The following is a 20,821-nucleotide window of genomic DNA, read 5'->3' as shown; positions in this document are numbered from 1 at the left end:
TGAAAACTTAAAGAAACCTCAGGTACGTAACTTATTTTAACTTCTTGTTTCTTATTTCCTTTAAGTTTGTTCGTTAATGAAATACATTTTGTTTGCAGGTTTTTGGAAAGCTGTAGAAGAAATACCTTTGGAAGATGCAGAGTCTGCTGAGGAAACTTCTGAATGAAGGTACTTTTACCGCGAACGAAGACTGCTGCAAAGAAGATGCTGCGGCTGTGAGGGAACTTTTGACAGAAGATGCTGCGGCTGTGAGGGAACGTCTGACAGAAGATGCTGCAGCTGTGAGGGAACGTCTGACAGAAGATGCTGCGGCTGTGAGGGAACTTCTGACAGAAGATGCTGGGGTCTCAGGACTCACAGGGTCAAAAGTCATGTCTCTCAATCCCACTCCCTCTGTCTCCTCACCTGTGTCTTTAGGGGAGATATCACGCAATTCAGTCTGCTTCCTTATTCTGTGGGTGGTCTTCTCTTTACTCTTTTTCTTCTTTTCGAAGCGATAGGGGTGAGCTCCCCGGAGGCCACTTTGCCTTACGGGCTGTGTGCCAGGCAGCGGGGATTCCGGGAAGCCAACCCCTCTCCAGGGAAAAGCCTTGCAGCAGAAAAACCCTGGTGATGTGGAACAAGCTGGTAAGAGTATGTTATCTTGCAGCATAGATCCAGACCAAAAATTCAGGGAGCTTAATCAGGTAGAGCCAAGGATACGGGGTAGACTGGTAAGAACTGGTCAGGGAGGAAACAAACCCCCTACCCTGATTCACAGGAGCCAGGAGGAAGAAGCCAGGAAAGTGACAGAAGAAGCAGACGAAGGGCTGGGTACCAGAAGCAGGTAGGGACAAGCCCAGAGGAAAGAACAACGAAAAACACAGGTACCGCTCAGGGGCCAGGAGAAAGTCAGAGAGAGCCAGGACAGGAGGGAAACTGAAAGGGCCAAAAGCACTGGAGGGGTCGAGAAGCACACAGACGAACTCTGTAGCGTCTAACCCCAGAAATGCGAGGGTTGCAATGCGCATGCACAGCCTCATCACGCTGTAATAAACATACCGCAGCCATGTTGGAGGAATGCTAGACCGTTAACCCATTCCGCGGGTTGATGGCAGCATTAACCGGGCCATTTCCAATGATGCCACAGCTTCCACAGTAAGTTTGTGACATGCGACTACGAACAAAACAGCTGACTGAAGAACACTTCGGAAAGACTTCGGTTTGGTAAACCGTTTCAAAAACTATGGAATTCTGTTGTTTTTTCTGTGAAAACCAATGTCTGTCTTTTCTTCTTTGATAGGTTCTGTGAAGAGAGATGCCAGTAGAGTCGCTGTCAGCAGAGCAGACCCGAGCGCTCCAGCAGAGGCGGGGCTTAAGAAGCTGCAATTGGTATAGAATGTGCTCAAAGTTATCAATGGACCTAGCGCCGGCCATGTTTAGTGTATGAAAACCACTGTAAGCACTATGAGAGCCTATGGATGCAATGCTATGAATGGTACACATGCCATTTGTGCCAAGCTTGTACCCACTGTTGACCTGCTGAATGATGTGATGTCCCTTGTTTCTCCTGTATGCCTGAATGGGAACTGTGCTCATTTACTGGGATCATGACGGTGAGACACGAGATGAAACAACCTAGGTTACAAAGACCCCAAAGACCACCAGGCCACCCTCATCAATAACACTTTGTCTGACCTAGGCTTCACACAAAAAGTATCTGGCCCCACCCATAATAAAGGGAGAACCCTTGACTGGGTTGAAGACTACAACTGTTACGCATTTATCACCAATAACTCTCCTCAATCCTGGTCTGACCATCATCTCCTCTCCTTCTCCCTTGAAGCCTCGAGCCCCACAACCAACATGGCGCTAGCCGCAGCCATTCCCACGAGAAGCAAGAAAAACATTATAGCGGAAAAACGGATCCCTCTTATCCTCCCTGCGCTCAACCAACTCCCTGCTTCCAACCCCTACGACCTCGTAGAAGGCTATAACAATACCATGCGCACAGCCTTAGACGCCATTGCGCCATTAAAACTAAGAAAATGCAAACCTAAAAAGCACCTCAACCAATGGTTCTCCAGCCACCTTAAAGCGCTTCGATTGGAAAAACACAAATTGGAACAAGTCTGCAGACAGTCTCCCACATACCACAACAAGTTATTACTCAATAAAATAATGGCCAATTACAAAAAAGAAATCATAGCTGCCAAACAAGAATCCTATAACCAGAGGATTGCACAATCCAACTCCAGTACCAAAGAGCTGTTCACAATTATCAAAGAATTGAAAACACCGGTGTTAATCCCAGATACCTGCGTGAAGAATAAACAATGGTGCACTAGTGTCCAAAATGCACTAAACAACAAAGTCACAGGTCTTCAAACCAAAAACAAGAAAGACTCCCTCACCACTCCAACTAACCCCACTAACACCCCCCAGAGCCCTCCACTCACATACCCTACACCCAACATCACTCGCTTCAGCTTCTCCAAAGTCTCTACTCTCGAAGTGGAAAAAGTCATTCTCAGCCTTAAACCATCCAACTGTAAGGGCGACCTCTGCCCCCCACAAATCATTAAAGATGCGGCAAGAGACCTCTCGCCATTCATCACCAGACTCATCAACGCATCATTCTCCTCAGGAACAGTCCCCAGCAACCTCAAAGAGTCTTGGGTCCTCCCCCTCCTTGAAAAACCTTCCCTTGACCCTTCCATCCTGACCAACTACAGACCCATTAGCACCGTCCCATTTCTGCTCAGGATTCTAGACAAAACAGCATACCAACAAATCCAAAAACACCTTGAAATAAACCACCTCCTAGGTATGTGACAATCAGGCTTCAGACCCCAACATGGGACTGAAACGGCCCTCATTGATCTGAAAGCCCAAATAGACTCCCTTAGAGACAACGGGAAAACTGCACTACTACTCTTACTAGACCTCTCCGCGGCGTTTGATCTAGTTGACCACAAAATCCTATGCAATCATTTAGACTCAGCGGCCCACTTCTCCCCAGAAGCCATCGGCTGGATCGAGTCATTCCTCAGCAACAGATCCATGCGTGTCTTCTCCACCTCTGCCGCTGCCGACCCCATCCCCATCACATGCGGAGTCCCACAGGGCTCCTGCGTCTCCCCTACTCTGTACAACGTGTTTACGAAGCCCCTGTTTGACGATCCAGATGGCCTGGGTATCACCTACACCAATTACGCCGATGATACACAGATCCTCGTCCCGCTGACGGGAGATTACAACCGGGATTTGGCCTTGGTGAACAAGGTGCACCTCATCATTCAGGCATGGATGGCTTTGCACAGTCTATGCCTGAATGATGACAAGACTGAACTCATCATCCTTGGTTCCACCTCAAATCTTACCAAACTAGACCACAAATACACCAACTTCATCATAGATGGGAACCCGATCAAGGTAGCTAAAGAAGTGAAAACTTTAGGAATATATCTCGACTCCTCCCTAACCTTCCACAAACAGGTTAGCTCTATGGCTTCCTTCACGGCCTACACATGTAAGCTTATAAGAGCAGCCAAACCCTTCTTATCCACCCAGAGCTGCATTACACTAGCCAGAGCCTTGGTATTATCTAAACTGGACTACTGTTACGCCCTCTACGTAGGAGCCAGCAAGCAAATTACCAACAAAATTCAGACGCTACAAAACAATGCTCTCAGAGCAGCGCTTACATTCCCAGAAGAGAACACATTTCCAGCATCAGGAAATCCCATAACTGGCTCAACACGTCTGACAAAATCCTGCTGAAAGTTGCATCACTAACTCACAAATGCCTGAACAACGCTGCCCCACACTACCTGGTAGACAGAATATGCAAATACACCCCCAAAAGACCTACCAGAACTTCCAACGCAAACCTGCTTATAGTTCCCAGGTTCAAACGCACCAAAATGGGCAGCAACAGCTTCCAGGTGAAAGCACCCCAACACTGGAACGCCCTACCACCATCCCTCAGGACACCCCAAACCTACACACTCTTTAGTCGTAACTATATCCAGTGGATAAACAACAAGGATCTCTAATACTTCTAACCTCTAACACCACACTGGCACAATCCTGTAATGTATGTTTATTTGTAAATTTTATAAATACTTGTATTGTATTATAGCCTTCTTAAAAAACTGTACACATCTATTGTCACACTGTAATACTGCAATGTAATGTATAAGCAACCTGTAACCAAGCTTTGAATAACCATGCTGCTCATGCGCCCTCATACCTTCGGGTCTGGTGTGCAATACAAATGATTAAACTAAACTAAACTAAACAGATCTTCTGGGGCAAAGGCGAACCCACTGGAGCAGGACGAGCGATCGAGGGACTAGAGCGATGGGTAGAGAAACCCTGAAGATTCTTGCAGGAGGTCGTCGCCTCCGGAAACTGTGAAGGATACGGAGAGAAATCCAAATCCCAGACAAGAAGAAGCCTGCGTTGTGTTTCAAGGACACCAGAGACCCTACTGGGTAAACGGCAGAGTTGAGGAGGCGAGGCCAAGCCTGTGGTATCAAACTTTACTCGTGAATCAAAGCTACAGAGAAAAGAAAGGAATGCACACAACGAGTGAGTTAGCGAAAGACATGAAATGCCAGTTGTTGTCAAGGAAAGATTGAAGCTGCAGCAGTGTATCTCACAATTGAAGTTTGCGCACGTGCTGATGAGACACAAAAGAAAGCAAACCAGCAGTGAACTTTAAAATCACTGATAACTGTGAAGCCAGTGATACAGAGTAACGTAGTGGTCCAGCAAAAGGAAATAGCCCACTCAAAAGTCTCTGCGAAATGTTTGATATCTCGTTAAAAAGCTACAAAGTGAACAAACTCTGAAATGTGCAATGGTCAAGATTAATTCAGTCGAAAGGGGAAGTTCAAAGGTGATTGCTTTAAGAGAAATATTTCTTTAAACTTTTCTGATTGTGTTATGGAACTGCCAAGAACACAAGACACTGGGGAAAATACACGAGAGAGAGCTGAAGTGAAAGTCGAAGAGGTCCTGCAGAGATCCATGGAAAAAGCCTTGCACACACAAAAGTCTTCGGCATCAGTGAAAGGTCCGAGCCCGACAGAGGGAGACCTAAGTGAAATTTTATTGAACTGTAAAAGAACTTTTGATGAACTGAAAATAAGTGACTTTAACTTAGAAGGCTAGCGGGCCTTGACCCACATTTTGAACTGCCTTTTTTTGATAACCTGAGCCAGAGTGTGCCATTCTGTCTACACGGGCCCCCTTACTCTGTACTATCCAACGTGGGGGGAGGAGAGCTGACTCAGCCACCTTGATTCTTAATGTTATAACACTGACTTTCCTTTGAATACACATTCCCCATTGCACAATTTATGTACTAGAGGCATTTGATTTTTTTTTAGTATAGGCTTTTTTGATTTGACATAGACTGACTAGGACTGTGTTTTCTTTATTATTTGATGGCAGAGACTATTCCCATCATAGCAATAGGTAACAGTAGGAGTTTTTCCAAACCCCAAGAATGTAATAAAGGTTTTGAAATGTGTAGCTCTTGTGTCAATGACATACTTGTGATACCATGCCTCCCTTACAGTACTTTGCTTTGGGAGTTAGGATAAGAACACACATACCCCTTTTATGTAAACTTACATAGTTTCCGGGGGCTATTGCAATCAGTTTGCAAAACATGTGCCTTTACTTGTGCCCTACTGTAGGACAGGGTTCTGCAACATTAGCCATCCAAGTGTTTTGGACTACAACCAACTGACTTTCCAGTGTAGTCAATGATGAGAGATCATGTGTGTTATGTCCAAAATATCTGGAGAGCAACGATTGCAGATGAGTGGTGTAGGGAAAAACACATGTGTTATGCTTGACATACAGTTGGTCCTTTGCACAATATATGGCATGGCTGGGTATGGAAAGTGCACCTTTTCTATGTATAGGAATGCACTCAGGGGTGTGCTCTCACTGCAGGACCTTCCCTTGCATCGGCTCTACCCAGTTGTTGTCCAAGCACAAAAGAATGCACACAGCAGAGAGGGGTCAATTAGCAATTGTGACAGATCTGGGGAATACGTCCCTTCTTCTCAGGGGGATCCACCCCCTTTGAGGGTAGAGAAGTGAGCACACTAAGCAAGCCCCACCCTGGAGGTCTGGGAAATGGAACCACACTGGGAGTGACTGCCATCAGGTTCAAGGACCTCCATTCCTGTAAGGAACTCCCTTCACGGAACACTGAGTTGTCACTTATGGGAGTAGAAAATACTGATGTTTTTCTGTGGATTGGCCTGTGAAACCTACTAACATCATTCCTATATCTTTTGCTGAAGGTATTGCTGGTAGTCCCGTAAACCCAGCAGCTGATGGAGATTAACACGCCCCTTTGTTATATGGTGCTGATAGAGACAAAGAACTGTATAAGCAGAGAGAGGAATCCTACGCAGAGGTGAGCCTCTGGCGCAAGAATGTCCTGGAGGGATGGAGCCATGCTGCACTGTAGAGCCTGCGGTAGAGTGGAGAAATGAAGAGACAAGAGAGAGGCACCTGAGGGCCGGCGCAGTGAAGTTTGATATTGCAGAGACGGGGAAGTAAGAAAGACTGTCCTGCCTGGTGGCGTGACCCCAATGCAGCCATGGTGGGCGTGGGGCCACAAATAGATGCCGACACTAGGGAGAAATGGAGGAATGAGTCCCCAACCCTCAGTAAAGTGAGTGCCTACGAGAGAGGAACGCCTTGAGGGGGACCAAAGGCAGCGTCCCTGCTGCAATCCACTCCACTGGAGCAAACCCAAAGGCACTGAAGGTTCCAGGGTTGCCCCCCAGGGTTATGGGAGCCCTATATACCTGAGTATTGATGATTGGAGGAGGCCCAAGAAACAGCATCCTGAGTTAAGAAAGCCAGTGGGCTTTGGAGAGCCCTGGAGAAATAAGTGGCATTTTACAACCTGTTAGAGGAAGTGAACGGTATCAGGTAATATTATCCCCATATATATGGTCGCCGTAAATAATATCGCTGGGAAAAGGTCATAGTGATATTATATGGGTGACCATATATATGGGGACAGGGAAAAAAAAACGTTTTGGGGTTGCGGGGGTGTCCCCCGCATGTTCCATGCAATAATGTTGCCACAAAAAACGGCCATTTTTCAGTGATATTTTTGCATGGCGAGATTTTTGTGGCAACATTATTACATGGCACCAAGTGAACCTGGAGGATTCTATCAAGCTGCAGAAAAACACAAACATATTGGAAGGAAAGTGCTCCGCTTGCTGGAAAGGGGCTGGAGAAAGAGAGGTCAGAGATTTGAGGAACTATCAAGAACACACAGGTGACCTACAAACCCTATTATGGGAGAAGTCGCAATGGCATGGGCCAGATAAAGAGTGAGCTAGAAGGCCATGTTCTGGCTGAATTTTATGCTGTTTTTTTCTTTTCTAAATTTATAGGGCTAGATGAGGACAGGTTTTGGACAGACGATGAGCACCCTTAGATTAGTTTAGATGTATTATGGGATACCTAGGGGTATTCTCCAATTAAGACCCCAAGACCCCTCTGTGGTGGCCAGGGGAGGGCCATCGCTCTTGGATCCCAACCCTGGGAGTGGATGAGCGAGGGGGGGGATCACCTCGGTACGGGAATCCAGGGTTGCATTTGTGGGAATACCACAGGTGAGACGCGTTATTCTTACAGGGCGGCAAAAGAGGAGGAGGAAGTCCCGGACGCCTTCATGGGATATGCTGATTCCCATCACCCTAATCCAGGCCATCAATGACCAAAGGGGGAGGAAAGAAAGAGCCAATTGCCCAAGGTGGGAGGGAAGAAAAACCAACTAAAACAAAGGCAGGAGTCTGACTTTAATACCCATTCATCCTCGACCAATTTAAATCACAGGGAATACCATCAAAACTCATGTTTTCAACCATCAGGAAAGTCCTTGTTCCCTTGGGACCTATTCCGGCCCCAATGGTGTCTGAGGGCAGATGGTGAGAACCTGACCTAACTCTGTGTATCCTGAAGGGACCACCGGCGAACGCGTTCCTGTCCGGTGAGTTTCGTGAAAGCAGTGAGAAAGATAGCCGGGAGCGTGCGTGTAACTGTAGCAGAGCGGGAGAAAGGCACATAATACAAAGCGGCACAGAGCGAAAATCAAGAGACGAAGGTAAAAAGATTTTGAAGCTGAAAGTGATTTGCAAAAAAGTGCAAAAGACACAAAAGTGAAAGAGAAAAGTGAAACGCGTATAAGGAAGCACTAAGAGAGCGGAAAGGAAACGATAGGTGCAAATGAGCACCGGGTGGGCATAAAGATGTGGGTAAAGGCTGCAATTAATCCGCAATGAAAAGGAGGGTGCAAGGGAGCACTGAATGGAGAAGAGAAGCATGCAAGAGGCACAGGAAGGAAAAGGAAAGTGCCAGGGGCATGGAAAAGGTGAAAGCAAGCGAGAGGCAGTGCAAGTGTGCACAAGAAAGCAAGAAGGGTACAATTGTGTACAAGGAAGTAAGGAAAGTGTAAGTTGGCTCACGAAAGCAAGCAAAAGGTGCAAAGGAGAATACGAATGGGTTCAGTAAGCACCTGAAAAGAATGGCTTAAGAAAGAAGAGCAAGGAATAAAAAGTGGTGTTACAGATCGCAGTGGTTACGCCTACGAGGAGTAAAGAACCAGGTGGTTTCAAAAGTCTCTGTGTCCCACAAGTGAAGTGTGTGTGAAAGAACTGTGCTTAAAAGGAAAGATACATCCAAACAAGTTGAACTTGTATTTGAAACTGAAAAAAGGGGCCTAAGGTTGGGGAAGGGAACCCTGAGAGGCCTAACAAAGAAAACAGCGTGCATCCTGACAACCCTAAATTTGTGTTGGAAACTGAAAGGGGCCTGAGCTTGGGAAAGGGAACCCTGAGGAGCTTTTGGTGTTTGTAACTCGAACACGTTGAAACCTGGGGAAGGGAACCTCAAAGAACTCAAAAAATTGACCACCTGAAACCAACCCTGATTTCCTGTTGAGGCACTATCTTTTTCTTTTAAGAGACTTCCTAACACATTTTGTCAGGGAGTGAGGGCAAGCATAGGTTTAGAGACAGACAGAGTTTTACTTTGGACTTTGACTTTGGCGGCCCTTAGAAACTTCAGTTAAGGAAACCGTCCCTTTAGGGTTAGGGCCAGTTAGTCATTAAAGCACCCCAAGGACTTTAGTAAATAAAGGTTTAAAACTAACATCTTTGATCCGGTGTCTCCCTTGATACCATGTCAATCTCCCAGTAGTGAAAACCCCCAATAGTGATCAGAATAGGTAGCCCTTTTCCCCTTTCATTTTAGTAGACATCCTTGAGAATGCCATCCTTAAATCTGACTCCTTCTTCAGGTCCACCATATAATGCACATACATAGCGTGGGGATTTCCCTGCCTTGGGGTGCCCAATATGGCAATTCTCAGACAGCATTTCTGTTTCCATTTTCTTCTCTACATGTTTTCCTCTGTTGCCGTGGTTCAAATGGACATACAGTATTACAGATGCTGGAGGCTTTTCAGGCCTTATATCTGCAATTAGCACTCTAGAGCCATGTGGATGGTGCCCTGGACCCAGGCTTCCACTGTCTTTGATGCAGGAAAGACATGCGCTGCTGAGTGCAGTTAAATGTGTTGCTTGTTGGCATCGCTGAAAGGTTCTAAGGCCAGGGTCTCCAACCAGTAGATCGCGAGCCACTGGTAGGTCGCCCGAGGCTTCCCAATAGATCTTTGCATCAGACATCAAAATGAGAACTGTGGCTTTATTTTGGTGTCTTAAGTCCCTGGGCCTCTTTTCTTGGCCCCTCCCTCTCCTCTCCCTGCACATAGTCAAAAGCTGTGTGCACGGTGAGAGGAGGGGTTGCATCTGGGCTTAAAGGGCTCGATGCATTGTCGCAACACAGGGTTAACTATCCATAAGGAAAACAAATGGGAAATGTGTGTTGTGGCCAATGTCAACAGGAGATGCAAATGATGGCAGACTAGAAAGGCAAGGGGTGCTTAAACCTACAAATCTGGGGCTGTGGCCATTCCAGTCTCGCTGTGCTTCTTCAGACTTCTTTTAGTTAGCATTACTTTTCATGCTGGATATTGTAGGCTTTCACTCAGAATGGGGCAAATAAAGCTACAGCTGTAATCATGTTTTGCTCAGCGTGTGCACGTGTGTAGAGAAAACACAATTAGTGTGAGTCCCAGCTTGCCATAAAAAGGGTACATCTTTTTTTTTTATTTGAAGATACTAAGTTCTCTGTTTTAAGGCAATAGTACACCAACTATATTGAAAGTTAAGATTGAATTTGCCGTGATATGGAGGATCGCATCTCTATGCATGTCTGAATACAGGAATTCCAGCTCTAATGGCAATTTTACATTTAATTAAATGTGGAAAACGACTAGCAGCACCGCATTCTGGTGCTCATCCACTGATATTTATAAACTGCAAAACAAATGTAAAATGACTTGCTTTCAATGCCAGGACTTTAGAAAAATGATTTGAGAGTTCTGTTGCAGCGTATGTTTTATGAAACGCGAGTATATTACTAATATAGCTTAAACCTAGGTACTAAGTAACAGAGCACGGTACAAAACACGGTAGTGCAAACCAGGAGAGACATTAAGGAGAGCCATAGGATTGAATAACAATGAATAGGTTTGATCCCCTTTGGCTATGTACATAGGCTGTGAGATCTACAGAGATCTGTGGGGGACTTGTACGCATATGCTCAAATTCTGGCAGTGAATTTTCAACCTTTCAATACTAAGTTGAAATGGTGCAATGTATGAGCACTGTTCTTGCTAAGAATTGGGCAACACACCATACAACTTACAAGCAATTCTCAAACACATGAAATATTCCAATATTTGTGAGAGAGCTGTATGTGCAAGCCAGGCGGCATGGCACATTGGTCCTGCACCAGAATTACCTGCACGATTCCTGCAGGGAGAGGCAGCAATCCCGTGAGCTCTTCTCTATGATATTGCCTCCTTCATAAAGGGCAGAAGGGTGGCAGTTTGCCACCCATTATGAATCACTTGCCCCTCACTACAATCATACTCTGCTCAAAATGTTAATATAACCATTCATATATTGTCTGATTGGGGCGTTATATGATTTGTGCCCATTTCAAGTCATCGCTATACAACTGAAGGTTATTTTAGCCCTGTATTTTACACTTTTCTTGCACATGTTCATTTCTTTAAACATTACCAATTATTTTGACATAAAAACGAAGGGTAGTCAAGAAAGTAGGCTTTGGCTTACTTTTCCTTTGCTGAATTCTGTGACTTGGCATGTGAGAAAAATTGCAGGAATTGGGAATAATGGTAAACTGGCAGTGGAATTTATTTTTTGACAAAGCAGTAACATGGTAAATGCTGATTTCATTTAAAACTGTACAACACATTGATTGAAATACTTCTAAAGTTATTTTTGCACATGTAGCCCCTACTCCCTTTGGTGAAATCCTGGATGCAGACCCGTCATGCAATAAAAGGCAAAAGATGTACCATTTCCATCCAGATTTAGAAACCATTTTTGTTTCTTCCAGAATAACAAGAAAATGAACGTCTTTAAACTACGGTGCCCAAGTTACAGCTCTGAAAAAGGCATTTTGCAAACATAGACATCAATTCTGAAAATAATGGAGGAAGCCATCTGTGATTCTAAAAAGTAGTTAAACTAAACACTGCAATGCAAATGCTGTTCCAGAGGCATCCTTCATTGTTGCTAATTATTTGATGAAAAACAAATGTACTTAACTGGGCATCATGTGGCTGAGTGTGTAGTCAGAGATTTTAAAAACTGTCCTGAATTAATTCCAGCCATGTTAAATGTGCAGTTAGGTGCAAACACGGTGGCAAGGAGGGTATCTGAGCTATCAGCCAATATGATTGCATATCTGTGTCAATCTGCCCTTTTCAGATAAACTTCTTCAAATCTAAACTTTGAACCCATCTGACAGCATCTGAGCACTGTCGCCGTTTCAGGCTACACACCAGATTACTGAGGACTGGTGGGAGCATGCAGGGGTCGGCCTTCACATAGAATGTCCTGACTGGTTTCCTATTTTCTAATCTGCCTAACAATTTTTAGAAGAAATTGAATAAAAAAACATTATGAAATAGAGATGTTTTTGAAGATATTAATATCATGAATGCACATGCTAGTCCTTTTTTTAATATAAAGATCAAATAAGTGTGAGGGGTCAGAAATGTTAGGTGGGCAACTTTGTAAATAGTTTTTAACTTTAGCCATTTTATTAAACAAAATAAATGGCTCATTATCCCTACCCTGACAGGGATTTCCCTGCCTAAAATAGACTAAAGGAAACGCTCTAATGTGCATCATGTGAGTGCTTCTGAGAGTGCGGTTCCAGTGACGTTTCCTTCAACGACACAGCTTTGTTGGGACCGCATTGTTGGCTCTAGAGGATACTACTTTTGAATTGTGGAAGTGGTATGAACCATAAGGATCATTCTGACTCATGCGGATTGTGAAGCGGCGGAACATCAATAATGCTAACATCATTCCTTTTTGTCCCCCCTTCTGTTTACAGTGACCCAAGCCATGCCCTCTTCTCCCAGTGTGACCATATAAACAGGAGCACGCGTGCAGCATCATTTGAGTGCTCCTGCGAGTGCTGTTCCTCTGTTCAGCTGTTGTGCGGCTCAGGGGTGCATAACACCATCTCTCTGATCATCTACCCCAAAATATTCAATCTATGGCATTGCTATTCTCTAACTTCCAACATGCCGGAGAAGGCGGCTTATCTGTTTGGCACTGAAAACACCAATACCCCGCTAGTGCCTCTCGAGTTATCAAAGGCAGCTACTACTCAAAGGCAAGCCAAAACGAAATGCTTGAAGGTCCAAATTCGTGATAGTAGGCATTTCTATCATGCTCATAAAGATCACGTCATGATACCTACTGTCGCGGCCATACATATGGTAGCGTATGTCCTTCCGGAACTGCCAGTAGGGCTGGAAAATACTAAGAAATATGGCAGCTCTTGTCCACTTCTTCTGGTATCTGAGAAGGGGGATTTACAAGTAACTGACATGCGTTCTCCTTGTGTGCCCAACGCAACCTCCGATTTATCCTGTTGAGATGGATACAAGTTTGGGTCTGCGAAAGGAACCCATCCTTAGACACCACCTAGGGGATGTGATTGTACATGCTAGTGATCAGCTGAAAATCCTGTTCTTATATTCAAAAGTTACTAAATTACCAGTTCAACATGGTGAGATTTGAGTGGATTCACCTAGAATATCTACTGTAAATTCGTCCGATGAGATGTTTACTTTAGATCAGCGGCCTGGCCCGTCGAGGGCGGGCCCGAATATTATTGTGGAAACAAAAAGTGCAAATGGTACACCCAATTCCCCTTTGAATTTATCAAACTCGACCATACTTTATCCTGTTTCTGAAAATTCCTCATACTCCTCTAATTCATCTGCTATGCCTTTTGCGAAACCCACCCCAAGACCATCATTCGGGATGAGTCATCCACCAATTTTTTTGCTTGGGCATCACTGCATGCCGGCATTTAATCAACTAAGTTAACAACATGTAATCACCAATTTCCACTGAGCTCCAAGGTGGTGATCTTAAACATCTATTGGCTCCCAGTGGCTATTGAAGATGATAAATTCATCAAATTGATAGTTCAAATTTTTGATTTTATTCCCGGCGGTGAGCAAATTCAGACAACCATGGTGGTCGGCGATTTCAATATGAGATGTATCCCAAATGGGTCTCAATCTCTCACGTTGAGAGCTACAAAATGGATTTCCCGGATGAAGGAGAGGAATCTCACAATTTTAAATGGGGCAGTGCTTGGGGATATTCCTCTGGCCCCAACGTCGAAAAGAGGGTTATCAAATGCAATTCTGGACTATGTTTTTATTTCTGCTTATGTAGTTAACACCATTCAAACTTTCACCATTATTCCTACTTCAACAAGTGACCATAATATCGTAAAGATATTGACAATTCCTAACCCCTGAGTTAAAGAATATTTTAAAGAACCTATTTCCAGTAATCAGGGTAGAAATAGGATAAAATAGTCGATCAAGAAATTTGATTCTTTCAAATCTCATCTAGATCAGCATCTTAACTGCTCATCGTTGAGTAAGAATTATGAGTACACGGATACACTTAATTTGATAATGGAAATTCCCATGTTAAATAAGCAACCGATATTTAAACATAAACATACAAATGATCCGTTTACTCACAGTCTGAAAGCACAATTACGTCAAAAACTCAATCATGTTAAAAATTATCCGATATATGAAAGAAAACAAGCCAAAACCCAGCTCTATACGTAATAGAAAAATACAATTAAGCAACACAACGTCCAAAAAACCAGAGAGATGGTGAAAGAATGTTAAAGCTACAGTTCATAAAGCAACTGCACGCATTTGGTGCCTCTTGAATGACATTACTCCTAATGTTTCATCTTCAGTACTGTTAAATGCACTAAATGAACAGGCTTGACCGCACATGATTCAGCTTTATTTGCTGAAAGAAGCTCTCGGGTCATACTTCCACCTGCCACTCAAGCAGAGATCGATCAGGAACCTGGTCTTTGGCCAGTTGGATATTCTTCTTCAAATTAATAGCCTCAGCTCCTCGAGAGCTCTGGGGCCTGATGGACTGTCAAACGCAGCAATTAAAGTGTATCCTGATGAATGGGTGAAAACCTTAGAAGATATCTATTGTAACATCCTTAAGAGAGGGTGGTTTCCGCAACCGTGGAAAGAATCAATAATAATACCGAAATTTAAAAAAGGTAACAGAAACAAACCTTCCAACTAAAGACCCATTGCCCTTTTGGGCTTACCAGGGAAGATTGTAGCCAGACTCATTTTGAGCGATCTTAAGCTTTGGCTGAAAAATGCTAAATTGTTGGATTGTCATAAATCTGGTTTTGTTAAAGGACTAGGAACTACAATTAATTAATTTTTGTTATCAATCATAAAACGACAAGCTATTTTTACCAAGCAACCAATGTTTGCAGCTTTTATTGATTTTATACAAGCATTTAATTCAGTATCATCCGATTGTGGAATAAACTTATGGACACAGGCTGTCCTACACATATTTTATATTGGATACACCAATTTTATTGAAATATTTTGTTGAAAGTAAAACTTAATCAAGATGGATTACTCACTAATCCCATTGCAACTGATACAGCCCTCAAACAGGGATGCATTTTAGTTTATTCGCTTTTTAATTTGTACATTAAGGATATAAATATCTTTTTAGACCTCCCCCGCTCACTCCCTCCAAAAGCTGGTAACGGGGTGGTATCTTGGCTGTTATATGCTGATGACCTCATCATAATTGACCAAACACAGACAGGACTGCAAAGAAAACTTAAAGCCTTGGACTTCTTTGCACATAAGAATGGAATGTTGATAAATATGCAAAAATATATAATATTATGATACTGCATCATAATAAGAGAAGAACTACTAGTACGTTCACCTGGATACTTAATAGTGTGGTGGTCAGCATAGTTAACGAATATAGATATTTAGGACAAAACATTAACAACAATATGACTGATCAACCATATAAACTTGAACTAAAATTCAAAATGCGAACACTATCTTCTCAAGACAAAAATAATACATGCCACATTTGGAGAATTCTTATATGTTCCACTAATTAAATTCTATAAGCAAAAGTTTGTTCCAGTGATCACCTATGGAGCACAGGTAAAATGTTCAGAAAATCAACCAAAATGTGACCTATTAGGAGGTATATTTTGGAAAAAAAGTCCTATCCCTTCCCCAGAGTATTCCAACTGCTATCCTGCGCTATGAATTGGGATTGGTGTCACTGAGTGCTATGGTAGCCTGGCAAACTCAGGCCCTAATGAGAAAAGGTCTAATTTGACATGGTAATGACCAAACTTCCACACTAAAAAGACAGAATATTAGTTCTTTAAATACATGGGAATCTTATTATAAGGTAATCTTGAAAAAGGCAGACATTACATAACAGCTTCTCTTAGATTTCCCAGAATAGGCAAACCTGAAACTGTGGTGTTGGGATTGGTGTGAAACATGGGAAAAATGTAATATGCATTCAACATTTAAAACCAGAGAATTTCTACTGAAATCTGTGCATGTAGTGCCAATGTATTTATTGAAATTCCCTGATGTCAAAAATTCTAGAATTCTAATGCGAATCAGTTTGAATGTATGGCCTACAAGAGTTCAGATAGCAGTACACTCCAAGAGCAGTGTCGCCATGACCAGCTGAAGATTTTGTAATGGCCGAGATCAAACTGAAAGCCTCAAACATGTGTTTATAGAATGTCAGCACTTGAGTGGTCTCACAAAGGAATTTTTTTAAAGATGTTGTAATCAATTTGTAATGCTTAACGAAGACCAAATGTGGCCTATGATCTTCAATGGGAATCACATGTCCTTGAACATTGCCACTGTTATTTATCTCCTTGCTCTGAAGATATGTGGTCATTCTCCTATTGAAACGGTATAATCGTAGACCTGTTGTGATATGGATGGTAATAATATCGATGCATTTGGTTTCAGCCACTTGAGAGACAAAATATGTTAATTAAGGGTGTTGTAAAAATGAATCTTTTGCAGCATGCTTCTGGGGGAGAGTGATATTATGTCAAAAAAAATAGTTTTGTGTATTTTGAAAGGTTGTGTTTAACAACCAACACAAATAAAGAAAAATACATAAATAAATGACCCTCACACTTGTAGAACCGATGAAGCAATAAGGAAATCTATGGCAATTCAATTCAACAACTTAATATAACATATGACCTGATTCATAATATGATCAATGTCTCTAGTTATGACGTGGGTGAATTTCCCTTCCTCAGATTCAAATAACGGGTTTCTCCGCAGTTCAAAGGAACACAAGGAATCCGATTTAACACAAAGTTAGAGTACAGTTCTTAATCTCTTGTACTGAAATCCAGAAAATTCTAAGTCAAAAGCTCACACTCCTCCTGGAATAGGAACTGCCTCAAAATTGTAGTAACGGCAGAATTTTTCACCAGGATGGTTTATCACAATTTTAGTTGCAGAATGAATTGTAACTTTTCTTCAACCAGCTTTCACCATTCTTCCCCAAATGTTGCAACTCCTATAAGTACCACTCTTCACCACTTGCACCTTCTGCCACGCAGCGTATTCTTTCACCAGGTCATTCTGGGCAATAACCTCTTGCCCTACGGGTACACTTGCTTGCCCATCTAGTCCTTCAACAACAAAACCGAAAGGTGCTTCAATGGTAACTTCAACTTAGAATAACAACTTCGACAGTCTTCTCCAGTCCCAGATTTTAGACAAGTTAGGGGAAAACAAGGAACCACATTAGTACTCTTTAGGATCTTTAGGCAATTCTGCTCCCCTCCTTCAGGATAGCCCTCTCCAGAATGACAACCTATTTCCCCCTCCTCCCCTCTTTGGAACGACAGCTACATAGTGTTAAGGACAACGTCTTATTCTGCGTCTGCCTTGTCTTTGGTATTGTGAGTTTAAATTGGCCAGAGCTTTAGATTTCCCAAAACAAAAGTAGCTGATCTTACAATCTATGTGCTTTCTACCAATCCCCTTTGGCTTTTGGCAGTACTTGTCGGATTGGTAGTGCTCAAGTGTCACTCTTTCTTGGCTTGGGTATTGGTTGCACAATTTAGTTTTAAGCAGGACTCCCATCTCTGGGTTGTATTGTTTGCCATAAACTCACAAACTGGCTATCATAGTTACTTAGTTTCCTTACATGGCACTGTTGCTGCTTTCTGACAGTTTGGTATTTGACAATACCTCTCATACGCGAATGAGCATGCTGGCTGGGTACACGCGGACAACAGTAGAACACTCCGGAGTCACTCGCTGACAGTGCACTAATGGGTAAGTCGCTTTCCACTGTTCTGCTCGAGGCTTGCAGGACTTCAGTAACCATGGCTTGTCTTGTCACTGTGAACAAACCCTCTTGGTCCGCCTTGACTGCTGCCACGTTCGTTCGGAGCCTTCGTTCTCCTATGACTCTCCGGTGCAACTTTGCCACCAAAGATCACCCGGCTTCCTTCACCTCTTCTGCTTCCTGCTGCAAAATGTCTGCAGAACGCTTTGGGAATGGGTAAACGTTTCTCTTTCATGCTTCCCACTTCACAACCTCTGCACTGGGGATGATTAGAGGCAAAGACCCTGTCAGGACCCACAGTGGTCCCGGCGTCTTCTCGCTCCTCCAGTCCCGCCTCCAACTGCAAATACAGCCTGCACTGCTTCGTCCTCTCCTGCTTCTTCTCCTCCTGGCTTTTCCCCCCCTGGCTCTTCTCTATGACCTGCACCTGAGGGGGCCATTTAAGCCTCTCAGTCTCCATCAGGTGAGGGTCCTCTAGATTAATTAGCTTAACACTCCTACAGCTCACTTCCTCTACATCCCTCTTCCTCGTCTTAGTACTGAGGGAATTTTGCTCTTCTAACTTTTATAACTTGACATTAAGACATTAAAAGATTAGGGCTTCGGGTAAAGTTGAAAAGCGAATATCGCTGTCTTCCAGACCTGTTTCCTCCCCCATGTGATCCTCCCGCAAAACACCATCCCCTGGTGCGGAATCAGGGAGCGTCTGCCTTCGCCTGGCCACAGGAGGAAGGTACCAGGGCAAGGATTTGGGGGGAATCATTACTGATTCATCACATAAGGCACCCAAAACATATTATAAACATTTCCATACTCATGGGCTTCACCCCCACGACCCCCCAATAGCTCTCGCCAGTGGCTCATGCCTAATGCCCATTAAAAACAAGTAGCGCTTGCCGACGTTAAGATTGGTAACCCCTGCTCTTAGGCAAGGTGCGAACATATCACGTAGGACCTAAATCGTTAGTGATTCTACCTGAATTGTTCTGCCCCCACCCCCCCAGGATGCATCAACTGATTTACCAAACACCCCCACCGGATTCAGAATAACCCATGTCAAAAGCTGAGGAGCACGCACCGTGGCTAACTGTGTGGATAGCTCCTGCGTAAGCGCACTGCTCGCTGACACGGGGCAAGCTTGCACCCTTCACCCTTCCGACATCGATAAATCGGGGTACTACGAAGACCTGTTAAAAAACAGAACTGAGAGGTTGAAAGAAACCTGCATGAGGCGCTACAGAAGAACATAATTATAAGGAGCTACGACCCCCATAGCCCAAATAGGTAGAATGGACTGTCTACACAAAGCACAATGTGTCTGGGACATAACATGTGTTCTTACATATCTTGTATCGCCTTGTATGCTTGTAATGCAATAACGTGACATGTTATTTTCTCTCCTGGCAACTGATATCTTAGTCTTGCAGATATATTCCAATAAGTATTTCTTTTCTGTTGGGATACTTGGAATTCTTTGTTCCTTCTATTTCCCTTAAGCCACACCACATTGAACTGCAGCGCTCGTTGAAACTAAGCATTGGCCTTCGCATCTGTTTTTGTCTGTGCTAAATAGGTAAACTTTTAAACATTTTTTTATTTGTATAGAATAATGTGTAGCCAAGGCTGTGGAGTTTCCTGTTGGCCTTTCCGCTGACTTATGCCCGAAAAAATATACTTCTCTGGTGCTAAAATAATAACCGTGCGATTAGCCACACAACTTTCTGGATATTTAACAAGTGAAATTCATGCGATTTCCTTTTCACGTGAGATGTTTTTAATTTTAAAAAAAAAACTTGAAAGAAGACCCCTGCTGGCCAGGGATTAATTTAATTAAATCAGAACGCTGGGGTATTGGTAGAAACGTGTTCTGAACACAGGTTTCCAGTGTTCCTGAAAGACTGAAAAAAACCCTTGGTACTGTGTTTGGCCTGACAGTGGCATTACTTTGAGGCACGTTTATCATGTATCATCGGTAGTGTTCATTTGCACGAATTGCTTTTGCTGGTGACACAGGCCCTAACATGCTTCCTAGGGCCTCCAGACTCTGCTACACAGGTCCTTTTCATGGCATTATGTTGTACTGTTGCTGTTGTGTAATTCTTATATTGTAATATATATGCGTGTTTCGGCTAACAGCATGGAAGTCTTCCTTCTCCAGGCTGAGGTGGCGGTGTTGAGAAATGCTTCTTCCGACAGTCGTGCAAATCACCCAGCGAAAGGTCTGGCCACTGACAATGACTTTAGCCCAGTCTCTGGCCTGAATCGTATCTGGCAAAATCTCGCCAGAGAAGTGATTTTTGGTTCCTGAATCCTAAAAAGCATTCCCTAGCATATTTTAGGACTGGTGTTATTTACTAGTCTACACTGCAATCCCAGAATATTTGGTGAAAGTGCTGATTTCTATTTACGGTGCAAATGTGGCTAAACATTGCCCCTTGGCAACATTCTCCTTGGAGAATGTATCACGGTACACCCTAGATTATTTTTGTGGCAAACATGAAGGGCAGGAGTCTGCAACCTTGGCCCTTCAGATATTTTGCACTACAACTCCCAACAGAACTAGCTAGCGTAGTCATTGGTGAGGGATCATGGGAGTTGTAGCCTAAAACATCTGGTAGGCCAGAGGTTGCAAACCCCTGGCATAGGCCATAGAGAATGCTAATCCTACCAGGAGGTGAGCAGGGCAAGTGTGCTTGGGTTGGTCACAGCATTGGAAAGATCTTCAACTGTGGGTTCACGAGCAGTTGGGGAACCCCCTCGATAGCCTGTACCCCCTGCATGTAACACATTGTAGCTTCTCTTAAATTTCCATTCTAGCCAGACCGTTAATACTCAATCCTTCTGCTTATATCCATACACAACAGAACAAAAATCAAGAACTAAGGTTAATCTCACAAAAGGTTAACGTCTAAAAAGAGTGGGAATAA

The sequence above is a fragment of the Ambystoma mexicanum genome, chromosome 12, assembly GCF_040938575.1.
Source record: "Ambystoma mexicanum isolate Mex_15411 chromosome 12, UKY_AmexF1_1, whole genome shotgun sequence".
Taxonomy (NCBI): Eukaryota; Metazoa; Chordata; class Amphibia; order Caudata; family Ambystomatidae; genus Ambystoma; species Ambystoma mexicanum.
This window is presented reverse-complemented; position numbering follows the sequence as displayed.